General features: G+C 40.0%; 1 protein-coding gene across 4 annotated transcripts in view; it reads left to right on the top strand.

The window, feature by feature from the left end:
• Window positions 1-17,373, top strand: part of MAML3 (mastermind like transcriptional coactivator 3) — a 391,314-nt gene that overhangs the window by 130,676 nt on the left and 243,265 nt on the right. The window lies entirely within an intron of this gene.

The raw sequence follows: 17,373 nt of genomic DNA, 5'->3' as shown, positions 1-17,373 counted from the left end.
TCCTCTCTGTGTCTTCCTGGCAATTCCCAGTTAACAAACCAAAATTCTAGTGACTAAAATGCACATTACACGTGAACCACCATGGGCTGCCTGATGTTCTATCCCAGCATTAGGTGTTGTCAGACTTGAGCAGAGAGATGCCAGTATCTGTACATTGGTGCCATACAGGCTGGATTTGGGCTATCTATCAAAGTATTATAATAAGAACTTAAACTCACAGGAATAACTACCATCCAGTCACAGTTTGGAAGGTATTAGCATTTTATGGAAAGATGAATGTTTTAGATATTCAGAGAACTCAAGATTAAGACAAATATACAAATGATAATTTATGAACATTTTCACAGTCCCCTTTCTATCAAATCCATTGGTAAAGAGTTTGTGCCGTGGGGAATCATACAGGTGGATCTATACCCCTGTGAATGCTGGCAGGAATGTGTGTTCTATGGCAAAGAGTCAGTTGTGTATCAGGTTAATGTGTGTGTGTGTGTGTGTAAAGGTTATTTACAGATGTAGATCCATCTCATTTTTCCATTCTCATCAATTTTATTTGCTTATTAGAGTAAGACACATTGAGATTATCTGGAAGATGAACTATGTATATTCAGTATCTGAAAATCAATATAAAGGCAGGCTTTTAACTTGTGGTGGAAAAAAGGATGAGATTTGTCGTTTGCTTTTTCGTCTCTTATCTGCCCATAGTTCCTTCAGGGACCATTGCCGTAAGGGAATGATAAGTGGTAAACTGTGTTTCTAATAAACCTACTTTATTTGAAAAAATATTTGGTCAGAAAATGTTTGGTTCTCACCATGTGATATGATTCTGAAAGGTCAGCAACCTGTAAACACCATGTGAAAACATTTAAAAAATATTCTAACTCTAGAGTAAATATCACAAATATTAATCCTAGACATTGGAATCTCTTTTCCCAGCAGTCCAAATTGACTTAACAACACCCAACAATGCCGTTTCTCACTGATGAAAAATTTTCTTTGACAGTAGGGTCAAATGAATGATTGTGATCTGCTGGATTACTGTGACCTGAAGGGCCATGTCCCTGAACAGGCAGGCTTTCTTAGAGATGTTAGTCAAAGAGCAGGGAAGCAGCGTTGGTGGATGGAAGCTGGTGGCTTCTCTGGGGTGGTGTGGGAGAGGCACAGGTCAGGAACTGGAGTCTGGGAATATTAGTATTTTCCTCCAACTTTCCCAGTTAGCTGTTGCTGGAAGAGTGTGATCAGCCTGGTCTTCCAAGGCTGTCCCAGGCTGATGGCTTTAGAATATAAGCTGATCATCCTTCTGTCCCTTTTGTTCCAAAGAGCTGAATTTAAAATCGGTGGGAAGGCAAAAGTGACTGACACTGGAGCCCTTTATCCATTGTGATTTCTTTTTCCTCTTTCTTTCTAGATCTCTGAGGCTTCCCTGCCCTGCCCCCAAATGTAATGAAATACAGAAGCATTTCCTGCTCTCCCTTTGCCTCATTTTCCATATCCTTATTATTTTCGCTACTAGGAATTAGAATTAGGAAGAATCCCAGGAAGTGAAGGCTGTAATGATGATGATTTCTAAGAAAAACCAGCCCTGTTTTCTTTTGAGATTTTCTTTTGCTCTTTAAATGAGTGTCAACAATTTTCTCAAGTTGGTGGTAGATTTTTAGCTACTGTGAAGTCTCTTCACCCTTTATTACATCTCATCTTTTTTTTCAAATGTTAACTTTTTTTCTCTACGGAGATTAGCATTCTCTTCAGTGGAAATTTATGAGCAACGTTATTTAAACAAAATGCAGATGAGCGATCCCTGTGTTTTCCTTTTGTAACAGTTGCCCCAGCAACATATAGGGCAACATCCTGTGTTATAGGGTATGTAAGCTTCAGTTTCCTTTTCAAAATTATAACTCATCTCTACCCCATCATATCACCGATATTATGGGGCTTTTTATCCTTTCTCAGGTGTAACCAAGTTTATATTCATGTGTATACAGTACCTGCCTCAGGGGGTTGTTGGGAGGCTTAAATAAGTTAATATATGCAAAGCACTTAGAATAGTGTCTGGCAGAGGGTAAGACAGATGTATGTATTTGCTCTTATTCTTACTACCTGTTTTATTGTATTAACTTGATAGAAGAATATAGAATGTCATTTTCAATTCATCACCAGCTATGGTTGGATACAAAGTTGGCCCGGAAATTGTTTGCCTGTTAGAGGTCAACAGAAGTACTTCCATTAGGTGTTGTTCACACGAATACCAATCAGGAGAGGGGAGGGCCACAGGTCCTCCTCCTTCCTCTCTTCTTCTCCCTGTTGGCACCTTAGAATTAAGAGCGAGGCAGAAGAATATTTTTTGATGCCTCATTTGCTCTGATTAAAAAAAAAAAAAAGTCAGCTTATTTTATAAAGTCCACTTAAACTTGAAAACCCTTGCATGGCACGTGATCTCAAGTGGCAGCCTCTAAGCAAAAGATGGAGTAAACAACCCCTAAAATTCAAGGTCAGGTGACTAAATAATGACTGTTTACCCACCTGCTGCTTTAAAACTGACCTGTGTTTCCCACAGGATGTCTTGAGGTTGAATTATGTCACAGCAGTAACATCTTTAACACGGTAGGGCGAGCTGATTTGAGAGAGATCAGATTTCATCAGGTGAGTGACAAGTCTTCAACTCCCTCTTGCAGTGTATAGAAACAATCAAACATTAAATGCATTTTATTGCAGACTGTTTGACTCACGTGTGCACGTTAAAAATTTTTTTTCAAAGACCTGTGAAATAGGAGCGTATCTCCCTATGAATGGTTAGAGCGCTCATTACTAAAATTCATCTCCAGAATGTATGTTTTTCTGTTTTCTCTAATCTCCTTTTGGGAGAATGGAGGGTGGGTGGAAATCAATTTTTCCAGCTAGAGCCACATGTTTCTATGAGGAGGGAGGGGAGAGGGTTCACTTTAATTTGTTGTCTGATGGCATTGAAATATTTTTTCCCAATCTGTTGTTATTTAAAAGAGCAAACGCTATTCCTGCCATCAGCTGTTACCTGGTGTGTTATTTAGCAAGTGCTTTGTTTGTAAACAGACAGTGGTTTTTGAAAGATCGAGTCCTGTGGTTAGGTGATCGTGTTTCCAGCCTCCTAGTGTGGCTGTTAAGCAGCTGCACTGTTTCCCTCTTTTTCATGTTTTAGTTTTAGATCTCAGTTCTGAGTTGATTTTTTCCCTAATGTTTTCTAGGTTAAGGAAGATTTTACACACATTACTTGTGAAAGTCCCAGTTCTTTTTCTGTCAAGGATGACTAGGAATTTCTAGTGAATTAACCTGTTCCAGATATTTCTGGAGAAAGAGGAGAGATGAAATATTAAAAATTCTACTCCTCTGCATTGTCTGTCACTACAGCTAAACAGGACAAAGGGTGGTGACACCATTAAGTTAAGATTAATTTACAGGCATTAACAGCCCCTGTCTCCCAACCCCCGTTACACTTAGAACCATAATTTCCCCGGTGTTCTTCAGAGGAGCACAGATTTGGACTACTTTGCTGAACTTCTTTTTTCCTCTTAATTATTTATTTCACAAGCAATTCCCGACTCTTAAAGAAACCAAAATCATTGTTTGGATAGTTGAACATACAGATGTGTCTGGGGCATGTGGGGATGGAGAGGTGTTATTTCTTACCTTAAAAAAAACAAAAACAAAAACAAAAAAAAACCCTAATTAAAACGGTAGAAATCCTTTTAGCCAGGAAGTGACTGTGTAAGTCTCTCCGCAGTGGAGCAGCTGCTGGGAGCCCGTCAGCTGGCACTAAGCGAGCGGGTTCGCGGAGGGGGCTGCGCGGGGGGCTTCCCTGCCAGCCCCGCGCGCTCTGCGTTTGCTCTCAGCCTTCATTGTCTCCCTTCCGTCGCCTGGTGTTCTTTGTCTGCGGTGGGTAGCTCAGCTTGTGTCACACACTCCACTCCGTAGCCAGTCTCCCTCAGCCTCTGTTCATCCCATTTTCTTTCTTTCTCTTCCCGTTACTCCCCTCACCCCCCCACAACGGGTCCCTTCCTCCCTTTACTGGTTTTATGATTCAAGTGATTGGAGAGGATTTTAGTAAGTAAACGCTCAAAAAGTCCAGCCTCCAAAGAAGCAGGACACAAGATATGATGCCTTTAAAATTGACGGTTGTGCCTGTGTGGATTTGGGAGTTATGTGTTCTTGATATAACAGTTTATGGTGAAAAATATATAAAGGGGTGGTGCTGGTCGTTAAATAGCACATCAGTAATAAGTAAAAGCACGAGGCTGGTGAGTAACACCCCCTCCCCCAGTATTCTGGGGTACTGGGAGAACTGTCAGCATACCCTGGCTTCTGTGCCGTTGTTAATAAGAGATGAAATGTGCCAACAAATGGATGGTGACTTTAAATAGCCAGGTACATGTTCAGAAAGTCTTCAGAAATAAGTACGCAGACCCGCGTCCTGGCTGGTGTAAAGCATTAACAGCGGCTTGGTGGGGCTTGACTCTAAAGAGCTCGCTTACAGACTCGATCTTGTCTTCTGCCCGTTACCTGCAGCTCACAATGCTTTTTAAGTGATTCTCTTGCTTGTGCTGAGGAGGAAAACAGCAAGGGGAGACAGGATGGGTTGACAAGGCTCTTAAAGCCATTTGTAATCGACACAAAAACTTTCCTTGGGGGAAACTTGAAGCACGCCACATACAGAAATTCTATAAGCTGGGGCAGACTTAATTCAAGGAGCCAATTCCTTATTGTTAGAGATATGGAAAGTGAGCTGAGAGGATGCTTCAGGATGCTTCCTAGGACACAGAGGCCACATGTGGCCACATTAGGCCTTGAATCTGGTGCTCTTTGAAGACTCTTTCAGAGGTATATGCTAGTATCTCGTCCCCTTTGAGAGATGTCACTGGCAAAATATTATTCCCAAACACAGAGAAAGAGAGCATTGTCTGGAGTTAGCCCTCTATGGCAAAGCCAGTGAGATGAGACCCTGTGTTTCTCACAGCTCTTCTAAACTATTTGAGGTTAGTCACATTTGCCTTACAAACATCAGTCCCGTGGCCCCGGCTGTTCCAGAGTTCTTGTTTCTGCTTGTTTCCTGCACTGCCCCCTGACCTAGCTCCTACCCCTTGACAGCAACTAACACCTTTTCTCCTTATACCCAAGGTCTTGTCCTGTATTTTTCTTTCACTAGCTACTTCCCTCCCAGTGTATCCAGAACTCTGTCCAAGAGCTCCTCCTAAAATCTTCTCTTAGGTAACCCAGCCCTAACCCATGTTCCCAAAGAAGCAATGCTAGCATCATTTCTAAATGTGCCCCAACCTAGTGTGGCAAGATCAAAACAGGGCAGGCCCAGGGGCAGGAGATCAAGTCCTGGCTAATGCCAACTTAAGAAAACCTATTAACTCCTGTGGACTCCCATGCAAAGTTCTTTCCAGCTCTAGAATCCTAAAGCCTCATAAAAATTTACAGAGAGGACTTTTGAGAAAGAGTTGGTCAGTCGAAGCATCAACGTAGTCAGATTGTGTTATTAAGCGCCCAGGCTCCTGGACATCCAGATCTTTTGTCCTACATTGGAGCTGGGTACTGTGTCCCTGCACTACTCTCCCAGTGCCTCCACGGAGCATCTCCACCTGGTTCTGCAGTGCTTGCTCAAGGGACCGCTGCTGCCAGGAGGACGGCTGGGACTTCTGCAGGACAAGGGATGCTGTATAATTGGAAGAGGAGTTCTAATACACACAAGTACTTCTCTGCCAAGACGGGTTGGGTATTTCTAGCAAGCAAATCAAGGGATATGTGTAACCATGTCCATGCTATTTCGGTTTTCTATGCTGTGTGAATATTCTGACCCAACTCCAGAGTCTAAGTTCCCTATGGGCAGCCATGTGATGACACAGTGTTAGGGCTGCGTTGCAGCTTAATAAATAATTAATGATAATGACAACAGGTCCTGGGTCTTTGGAGTTGGAGTCTAGTATTTAGAACCTATAGTTCGGTGGAACTTGAAGTTTTAATGTCTTCTGAATATTTACAAATGCATCATGAAAATAAATTTGATAGGAAGTTGACTAATCTTACCCTTTCCCATTGTGACTTATTAAAAATCATGATTTGTGTTTTCTGCTTCTACTTCTGCGTAAGTTTTCCCACTTCAGGCCTCAACTGGAATAAGTTTTCAGATTTTAAACTTATTCTGAATGTAATTAGAAGTCCAGCAGAAGAGATTTCAGGTAGAGAAAAAACAATCATGTTCATTTGAATGATTTTCATCTTACCATGTTGTGGAAAAGGCATGGTAGTCCAAGTGTGACCTGGTTTTGTTGTTTCTTTGAAAAGGAAAATGGCTCCCAATGTAGACTGACAGTATCTTTTAAGTCCAGGATATGATTAAATAGTGATAAACTTTTGTGAGGCAAATACAGATTTCATTATCCAAATAAATCCTCGTATATGGGGCAAGGCTTATTGTGGTGTCTGTAGAATTATCTGGATAAATTGGGAAACATTGTTGAGTAAATTAATACACAAAATAATACGTTTGATGAATCAAGAGGTTTGTATGTGTGTGTATGGATATGCAAATAGGTGAGAGTATTCATCTGGCTTTTGTATTCAGCTGTAATTTTGACCCATTTCTTATAAGGACTTAGGATAGGGGGCAGCCCAGCTTTCTAGACACAGCCCTGGACCAACCTTAGCAACTTTGACTTGTCACTTAGCTACTTAAGAACTCTGAGAATATCTTTTTTCTTTCTTTCTTACCTTTTAAGCTCTTGGCTTTCCTTTCATTGGAATTATATCTGCTCCCTACCTTTCTTAAATGAGTATTACAACAGTTATCAGCATACATGGGATAACATCCCCCATGAGAAAGCATTTGGAACCTTTAAGGTGGTTTCATTATAGAGAAGAAGCTCTGAAAAGGTGTTTTAACATGGTGAGAACTGGTTGTGCAGGGAGAGTAGAGCTCAGTGGTAGTGTGTGCTTAGCATGTATGAGGTCCTGGGTTCAATCCTAAGTACCTCCATTAAAATAAATAAGTAATAAATAAACCTAATTACCTCCCCCCCAAAAAAAACCACATAAAAATTAAAAAAAAATACAAACTGATGGTGGCCAACACTGCAACCACTCATGGGGAAAATTGGAGTAGGATGTTACAAATTTAACAGACATCTAGTACATTCTGGGCTGAAACAGCAGAATCAATCTGTGTTTTGTTAGTTTATTTGAGATTTTGTTTTGTGATCATACATGCATTACATTGGAAGGGAAAGAAGACCAAGTATTTTAATTCTTGGTTCTTTCTCCATTGAGGGCTGTTAACACAGCTGGGTCTTTGACGCAATCTCTTTTCTCTTCCCCACCACCATTCTTCGTTTTTAGGAACATTCTCAAACAGAAGTGTAGCTGGGATAAAGGTTTGGGTAACTGGCCCTACAGTTTGGTTTTGATGTAAGTAGAGAGAGATTGGGACATGGTGATTAAAGGACAAGCATTCTGGTCTACTTTTCTGGTTGTTGTACCAATTTGTTACATGATCTCAGGCAAATACGTTTATGTTCCTTTAAGGGGCTGGTATTGAATTTAACTTCACCAGCTGTGGTGAGTTTTAGTTGAGGCTGGCAAAGCTCTTTTTATTCCCAGGTTGAATCATGCCATGGGAAGTGCTGTGTTGTTTTTTTATTTCAGAGACAGGGAATAGAGGTTACAGATCTTCTACTGCTTTGTTGGCTCTTTTTCTCTCATAATTTCAGACATATAGCAATAAAGTGCTGCTGAAAGTAATGAACCGTCTTTATTGAGGTAAATGAAGATGACCGTGACAGTTTTAATATATTAATCAAATAGTATTGCTGCTTAACATGAACATCTCCATCAGATGCTTCCTCGAGATTGAGTGGAAAACCCACTTTCAAGAAGAAGATCATGTTAAAAAGTAAAATGTAGCTATGGATGTTTTCGTGGGAGATATTTTTTAAGTAATCCTTAATTATATCCTTACTGTAGCATTTGTTATAAATGACTGATGAAACATAGTAGACAGAAATACCGTAAAAATGGGAGAAAATAAGCCATTTCTCCTCAAGATGGAAATCCACGTCACTGAGGCAAGGGTCATTTACTGAGTTCTGTATATCCAGAACTGGGACCCCAAATGGTTTGACTTGAATCTTTAATTTACTAGTAGTGTTTTTATTCTGCAGTTTCAAGTTGGCCCTTATTCACTTGAAAAGATAAATGCTTTATCAGATCTACAAAGAACTGTATAACATTTGACACTATAAAAATCATATTGGATGGGATATAAATAATCTGAGTACCAAGTTTCTGTGTAGTATCCACAGCATTTAAAAATAAATCCTGGGGTGGGACTTCTGGCAATGCCAAATCAGAAGGTCAACAAATCCTCTTCTTAAAAAAGCAAGTATCAAATTGGACAAAATGAACAAAAACAATCATTTCAGTGCTCTGGGAGTTGAATAAAAGCATAAAACCATCTGAGAAATGTTTATACTAGAAAAACTGTTGAACTTCTGTTAAGAATAGTGGGAGTTTGTGGGACTCTTGCCTGGGGCTGCGCCCATCCCTTACTCAGTTGTCATGGAGGTTCTGGTAGTGGAGAGACCACAGTCCATCAGAGCTAGCAGGCTGGTGCTGCTGTCAAAGAGAACTCCATTTGGAATGGTGGGCAACACTCATGACCAGCAGCATTGTCAGTGGACATAGTGATCTTGGTGGCTGGGGTTTGGGGAGGGCCAATGGCTCTGTTATCCTGAGGTTGTAGACATGGTTGCAGTAAGCATATTTCTAAATGAGGCTGCCCACATATGCAGCAGACAACAGAGGGCCAAGCTATCTGTGCATTTCTGGCCAATTCTGAGGCTGAGCACATGCATAGAGGAACCGTGGAAGGGCCCAGTAGAGAGCCAAAGCTGAGACCCACTTGCCAATGACCTGAACTTTGAGCATGCTCCTCTATCCACAGACAGATCCATCTGCAGAGAGTTGGAAGTCTTACTGGCTTAGGGTATTTGATCATGGTGTCTGTCAAATCATTGGCCAACCATTAAGCTACGCAGACACTGGGGTGATAACAAGGAAACCAGGATTACAAATAAAAACAAGAATTTAAAAAAGAAAATAAAACAGAGAGGAGACATCAGTGGCCTCACCACTTCAGAGATGGTAGGTTTCATGGAATTAATCCAGTCAAATTACTAAACAACTCAAGAAATAAACAGAAACAGAAACAAAAAAAACCTTCAGGGGGAAAATATAATAATACAGAATTGCTACAATATATCCATCCTGAATGTTCATTTTCAACAAAATATTATGGGATATGCAAAGAAGAGAGTGTGACCTATACTCAGGAATACAAGGAGTCCATAGGAACTGTGTCCCATTAATGTAAAGTTGGTTTAACATCTGGAAATTAATTAATGTAATATACCATATCAATAGAATAAAGACAAAAAACATATTTCACCTCAGTAGGTACAGAAAAAGCATTTGAAAAAACCCATTAGCCAACCACGATAAGAACTCTCAACCAACTAGGAACAGAAGAGAACTTCTTCAACCTGCCGAAGGGCACCTCCAGAAACCTATAGGTGATAACATTGTACAGGATGGTGAAAGATGAGATGCTTTTCCACTAAGATAGGAAACAAGGCAAGGATGTTTGCTCTTGCCACTTCTATTCAGTATTATACTGGAAGTTCTAGACAATGCAAGGCAAAAAGAAAAGAATCAAGAATGGAAAGTTTATTTGCAGATGACTTGATCTTGTATGTAGAAAAATCCACTCCCAAAAACTATTAGAACTTCTAAATGAGTTCAACAAGGTTGCAGGGTACAAGATTAATATACAAAAAAACCATTCAACTTCTCTTATAAGCAAGCAGCAAACAATCTTAAAATTAAATTAATTGATACTATTCCAAAAATGTATCAATAAATGGAAAGCCTTAGAAATATAGCTAATGGAAGTATAAGACTTGTACACTGGAAGCTATAAAATGTGGCTGAAAGAAATTAAAGGTTTTCATAAATGAAGAGACAGTCCAGTTCTTACATTGGAGAAGTAAATATTGTCAAGATGGCAGTTCTCCCAAATTGATCTATAATTTCAATGCAATTCCTATATGAAAATCCAAGCTAGATTTTTTTTTTGTAGAAATTAACAAGTTGGCTCTCAAATTTATAGGGAAGTGCAGTGGACCTAAAATAGCTAAAAGAGTTTTGAAAAAGATAAAACAAAGCTGGAGGATTTACTCTACTCTACATAGTATTTCAAAATGTACTTTTATAAAGTCAGAATATTGAAGAAGATGTGTTATTGGTGCAAGGAGAGGCATATGGAACAGAATTGAGAATCCAGAAATAAACCCTTACATTTTAAACCTCCATTAATATTATTTTCAAGGACAAGATTAATGTTGTAAATATGTGTTGATTGATATTAATATTATTACTTAAAGCTAGTAAATATTATTCTTACTATACACATATCTTTTTAGCACCTGTGATTCACAATCATTAGAAATAAGGTAGTGACCAGATTTTATTACATGTGATTTTTAAGTCTGTCTAGGTGGGTAAACACTAAGATTTCTGAGTAGAGTGGGGTTAGTTACTCATATAACTTTAGAAGCTGTAGTCAGTAGTTTTAAGACTCTGAAAAGTGTGAAAAAGTGAAAAAAAATTTAAATTACTTCATGTTAGAGCAAAATAATTAACATCTAATTCTATCCTGTAGATTTTCTTAGTCCTCATTTTTTCTTTTACCTGTCAATTTACTTTAAAATAATTAATATTTAAAGTATTTAAAGTATTCTTTTTTAACTTTTCATTGAAATATACATACAGAAAAGTGCACAGATCTTAAGTTATAACTTGATGAATTTTCGCAAAATGAACACATCGTTGTCACCAGCACCAAGACCAAGAAATAGAATGTTACCAGAAACCCAAAAGCTCTACTTACACCCTCTTGCAGTACTTACTACACTCCAAATGAAAGGAACCACAATCATGACTTTCTAAAAATTTTCATTTTATTGTGGTGAGAACACTTGAGTTCTATTCCCTTAACACAATTTTAAGTGTATAATACGTATTATTAACCGTAAGTGCAGTGTTTTATAGCAGACCTGTAGAATTTATTTGTCTTGTTTAACTGAAACTTGTTGATTAGTAACTCCCCATATCCTCCCCACCCTCGGTTCCTAACAACCACCATTCCACTCTTTATTATGTAAAGTTGACTATTTTAGGTACCTCATATAAATGGAATCATGAAATATTTGTCCTTCTATGACTGGCTTATTTCACTTAGCATAAGGTCCTCAGTGTTCATCCATATGGTCACATGTTACATAATTTCTTCCTTTTTAAAGACAGAATGGTATTCCATTTTATGTGTATACCATTTCCTTTATACATTTATCCACTGATGGGCCTTTAGGTTGTTTCCACATCTGGGCTGTTGTGAATAGTGCTGCGACGAACATGAGAGTGCTAGTATCTCTCCAAGATCCTGATTTCAGTTCTTTTGGATAAATGTCTAAAAGTGGGACTGCTGATCACGTGGTGGTTGTATTTTTTTATTTTTTGAGGAACTTGCATACTGTTTTCCATAGCAGCTGCACCATTTTGAATCCCACTAATAGTGAGCAAAGGTTCTAATTTTTCCACATCATTGCCAACACTTGTTGTCTTTTGTTTTTTGGTAAGAGCCATCCTGACAGGTGTCAGGTGATATCTCACTGTGTTTGGGGTTTATGTTGTCCAGATGATTAGTGACACTTCACATCTTTTCATGAATCTGTTGGCTATTTGTATGTTTTCTGTGGAGAAATGTCTATTCAGGTGTTTAGCCCATTTTTTAATCAGGTTATGAGTAGTTTTGCTGTTGAGTTGTAGGAGTTCCTTATATGTTTTGGAAATTGACTGCTTATCAGATATATGGTTTGCAGATATTTTCTTATATTCTGTAGTTTGCCTTTTTCACTCTGTTTATTGTTTCCTTTTCTGTGCAGAAGCTTTTTAGTTTTGTGTAGTCCCACTTGTCTATGTTTGCTGTTGGTGTCAGATCCGTGACATCATTACCAAGACCAATATCATGAAAAATTTTCCCCTGTGTCTTTTTATAGGAGTTTTATAGTTCCAGGTCTTTAGGTCTTCAGTCTATTTTGAATTGATTTTTGAGTGGTATAAGACAAAGGAACAATTTCACCTTTTTGCACATGGATATCCAATTTTCTCAACACCATTTGTTGATAAGACTATCCCTTCCCCATTGCATATTTTTGGCACCCTTGTTAAATAGCAGGTGTTGACCCCATATGCATGAATTTATTTCTAGGCTCTCTATTCCATTGGTCCCATGTCTGTCTTTATGCCAGTACTGTATTGTTTTGCTTACTGTAGCTTTGTAATGTATTTTGAAGTGAGAAAGTATGATAACTCCAGTTTTGTTCTTCTTTCTCAAGATTGATATGGCTATTCAGGGTTTGTTGTGGTTCCATAGGAATTTTAGGATTGTTTTTCCTATATTGCTAAAGAATGCCATTGGAATTTTGATAGAGATTGTTTTGAATGTGTGGAGATTGCTTTGAGTAGTTAAATTATTCTTGAAGTAAATACTTTGTGTGTGTGTGTGTGTGTGTGTAGGGAGCAGTGATGCTACATGCAGGAGCGAGATAAACAAAATTATTAAAATACCAGGTTCACAGTTCTAGCATTAATGTGTTTACGTATTCCCTGCTATTACCCAGCCCTCTAAAGGCCTCGGCCATTGGCTTTCAGAGAAAAAGAGCAGCGTGACCAAAGCACCAGGGTAGAAAGACAACCAGAGTATGTATCCTTTTTAGCAGGAGGAAGCTTAACACAAATCACTTGGTGAGGCTGGTGGGACAGGAAGTAGGTGGAATTTCTGGGTTTCATGGTGAGTCCTGTGGGCTCTGTGACTCACATACACATAATAAAATCCTGAACTGGAGAAAGTTCAGCTGAAAAGTTATACACATTCAGTGACAAGTTCCACAAAATCTCTGTCCAGGTTTGCATAATAGAGTTACCAAAATAGGGACAAAGAACAGGGAGAAGGCAGCTAAAGCCACTGAAGTATTTTGTCCTTAAATGTCCACTCAGGGGAGGCTGATGGTTCTGATTTGCCTGGCGTTCTCTCTGGGAAAGTGCACCAGGGGCTCATTATTTCATTAATTCTCAGAGTGCCCTTGTGGCATAGCTAAGGTAGCACATACTATTAGGAACACTCTTGGTAATGAAACATTAGTGAGTCCATTCCGAACATTCTTTTGTTGGAAGGCAACGTCTTTGGTGGTCCTGAGAGATTTGCATCCTTGGCTAGGATTGTCTTCTCTCCCTTCCAGAGCCCTCCTCTGGATTGCGCTCTTGGATGGACAGAGTTCATAAATCCCAGGGAAGAGGCAGTTCTGCCAATGGAGGCGACTTGCAGCTTAGTAAATGTGTACCCAGCAGCTGCCTCTGAGAGGCAGCAGGAGAAGGAACAGGTTCAAACAGCGAGCACACCCTTAGAGTCTGCATTGCTCCTCCGAGAGCAGAGCAGAGCCTGGTGATTCTCCAAGGAATGTGTGGTATTTGAAAATGATCACCCCTGTTTAATAGAGGATAAGATAAGGACATGTTCATCTCACTTCCCCATCCGAGGATCTAGCTCGTTTGTTGGGAGTTGTCAGTCAGGAGTTAACTCACTTTTATTGAGATAAAATTTACAGGCAACCAGTGTACCAATTTGAAGGGTACAGTTTGATCTCTGACAAATGTATACACTCGTGTAACCCCCACCTGACCCAAGATAGCAGACAATTTCCACCACCCTAAAATTCTCTCTCTTGCCCCTTCCTGTCCTTGTTTTGTGTAAGTTTAAGCCAGGACAGCTAAAGAACTGAAGTGATTTGTAAACAGCAGTTTAATGGAGGCTTTTAATGGACTTAGACTTTGCTGTTCTCTCCAACTCATGAAAAGGGAATTTATACTTGTCTGGAAAAACTGTTAAAACACAGCAAAAATAAACCTTAAGAATTAAGTGTGGGACAGCTCCTCTGAGGCTCCCTCCCGCTTTTGATTAGTTACCATTATTGTCAAGCCGAAAGATCCATCAGAGTGTCTTTGCGGTTCAGCCCCATTATGTCACAGAAGACCAGCACTGAAAAAAAAAGGCAACAGAAGAGAGGGCACCAGAAGCTGGGTGAGGGTTGGAAGGGATTCTATAAACTTACAAATCTGAGTTTCTTCCTGAGAACTCACATATTGTAGATGAAGATGACCATGAAGGGAGGAAAAGAGATGCCCAACCCAAGAAGAGATGGAACTGACATGCTGGGAACCTGGAGAGGCTGATTTCTTTCTCAGCTTCTCACGGACAACATGGAGAACAGAAGGTGCCGTCTGGACACATGGGGCAACGCCCGGCGTTCCCACCACAGAACAAACAAGCAGGGAGTGACATCATAGCAACAGAGCTCTATGGTGACTGGCAGGCTTCCGAAGCCATAGGTTGGCTGTTTTTCCTGCTTTACCACAGCTTCTGTTCAGTCATTTTCCTCGAGGCTGTTTTGCTCACATGAAACTGCTGACCAGGATACTTCAAATTATGCCCAAATATTTATAAACGGTCATCCCCTTGGGAGGGAGGGAGAGAGAGAGAGAGAGAGAGAGAGAGAGAGAGAGTGAGAGAGGGAGGGAGGGAGGGAGAGAGAGAGAGAGAGAGGGAGGGAGGGAGGGAGGGAGGGAGAGAGGAAGAGAGAGAGAGAGAGAGAGAGAAAGACAGGGAAAGAGAGAATAGTGCTTGTTTGAAAAAGAAACCTTAATGTAGGGCAGGTGAGTGGCTAATTTATCTATTTATCTTTTTCCTATGAAGGGAAAGAAGCCTGCTTTCCCCCAATCTAAGGGCTTTGCAGTGGCTACCTCACATATCACTTCTCACACAGCCTTAAGCCTTTTCAAACTGGCAGGTTGGTAACCCTCGGGTTGCTAGTGCAGAAGTGCTAAGTGCGTTTGATTGGTGTCATTACTGGTCCCTAGTAATTGATTACCGTCCGCGGTGAAATATTCAGGGCAAGCACACAGCCAATAGCAATCACTTAATCCATCATGGCTGTTTGTTCCTCATCTCCTGAGACCTATCAGCCACATGCTATCCGACCCCACCAGGCAAATTGCTGATGGCTGCTTTGTGTGTACAATTTACTGTGTATTTACTGTGTTTCCTGTGTTAACCAAAACCACTAGCTTTGGTGAACAGGGAAACACAGGGGAGGTTCTTGCTCTGCAGTGTCAAGTTCACTCTCTGGTTAACCTCTTTGGCCTCCTCTTCGAGGGGATTTGTGATTCATTGGCCCTGGTTTTGTTGCTTTAAAAAAGAAAAAGAAAGGTCGAATGGCATAGCAATTGTAATAGGAATATTAATTGTACGACTGGAGATAGGTTGATTGGAATAAGATCCTGGAGGGTTGTTTGTAATGCAGATTTTTTAGAAACAAGAAGTGGGAGAATAATGAATAACAACCAGAAGCTAATCAGTTTTGTGCATGTGTGCTTGTGCATGTGTTTAATCCAGTGATAATGACTAAAAGTAGTTATAAAAAAAGTAGAAAATACAGTGGCTACACCGTTTTCTCAGCTTCCTTCCAAATTGCTTTATCCTTGGGATCTTAGCAAATATGCCTGTCCCTGATGTATACTACGGAACTTTGATACTCAAGCCAAGGAGACAATAGGAGGATGGAGGAGGAGAAGTAGGTCAGCTGGGAGAAGAGTAAAGAAATGACCATTCCATGTGATAACACTCTGATGACAAGTGATAATACTGTCTGTGACCAAAAACAGAAAAAGCACAGTTTATATTCATCAGTCTGAAAAAAAAAAAGAGAGAGCCCTGGAATGACAGCACCTCTGCTCATCCTGAGACTGCTTTTGGTCGAGCTGGAAGAAACAACGTGATAGATGCCACTAGGTCTGCCAGTGAACTTGGGAAGCCAGCAGGAATGAGATGGGAAGGGCATAAGGAGGTGTCGCCTTAAAGTCAGCAGAGAGATCCAGTCTACTTCCATAGCCACTCTTCAAGAGCTTCTATGCTAAAATTTATGGAAAGAAATTGTTGTAAGGATCTCAGTGGAGATCTTTGTTGCTTCTTTTGGTGTGTTTTTGGTTTGTTTTTTCCAACTCTCCTTGGTATCTGTAGCACACAGTGGAATGCTACCTGATTCCCTACAAATGAGAGCAAATATGTCCATGTGTGCTGTGCTCCTGGATGAGGGTTTCTGGACCCCTATCTATACGTGGTCATTTCTAGACAGCACATCTTAATCCTTGTGTATATTCGTTCCTCATTTGGGGCCTCTTAGCCAAATGACATGGACAGCTGGTTCAAGTGATTCCCAAGTTAGACAGGCATGTTTCACTGTTGATCACAATTCCGTTTAGAGCAAATAAATAAACACATCTAAAACACTGACATTTTCTTGTGTGCTATGAGACTTAAATTATTGCAAAGTATTGGCTCATACTGCTGCTTATTATCCAATGTGTGATATACTTTGTAATTTGAGGATCTTTGAGATTTAATCTTTCCTTCTCCAGAGCTCTGCTCCGTGGTAAGAGGTCCCTTCTCCAGTCTGGTGATACAGTCCTCCTCTCACTCTTGAGTCACTGACATTGAGAACTAAAACAGCAATCGGTAATTTCAGCTCTATAGCTGGAAACTTCTAGATCAAGCTGGTGATGTGCTAATACCTGTGACTCTTCTGTACTTATTTACCACTCAGCAACGGTGAACACTGTTAACCGTCACCTCTCTATAGAGGGTGTTCAATGATCTGAAAAGGCTACAGATTGTATGAGTCTACTTTTAGGACATTCTGTAAAAAGGAAAACTATAGTGATAAACAGAGTAGTGGTTGCCAGGTATTTGAGGGGAGGAGAGGATTGAATAGGTGAAGCACAGGGGATGTTTTTAGGACGGTAGACTATTCTCTGATACTATGATGATGAGTACATGGCACTGCATTTGTCAAAACCTATTGCACTTTACAGCAGAGAGTGAAACTTATTGTATACAGATTTTTAAAAATATATATGTATATATGGAGTCAGAGGCTCCCAGGATAGAATGCAGATTGTGACAAAAGAATCTTAACCATTTCAAATATATGAAATAACTTCACTGAAGGGAGTGGGGAGTAAAGGTGCTGACCTAAGTAGCTTTAGAAGTGAGTGAAGACTGCAAGACTAAATGCAAAAGCACTGTACTCTAATTGATAGTTGTTTTTGCTACAGAAGGTACGGATTAAGAATTCTGAAACAGCTATAATGTATAGTGAAACTGAACAAGTAAATGGATGG

Source organism: Camelus ferus, chromosome 2, assembly GCF_009834535.1.
Source record: "Camelus ferus isolate YT-003-E chromosome 2, BCGSAC_Cfer_1.0, whole genome shotgun sequence".
Taxonomy (NCBI): Eukaryota; Metazoa; Chordata; class Mammalia; order Artiodactyla; family Camelidae; genus Camelus; species Camelus ferus.
This window is presented reverse-complemented; position numbering and strand designations above follow the sequence as displayed.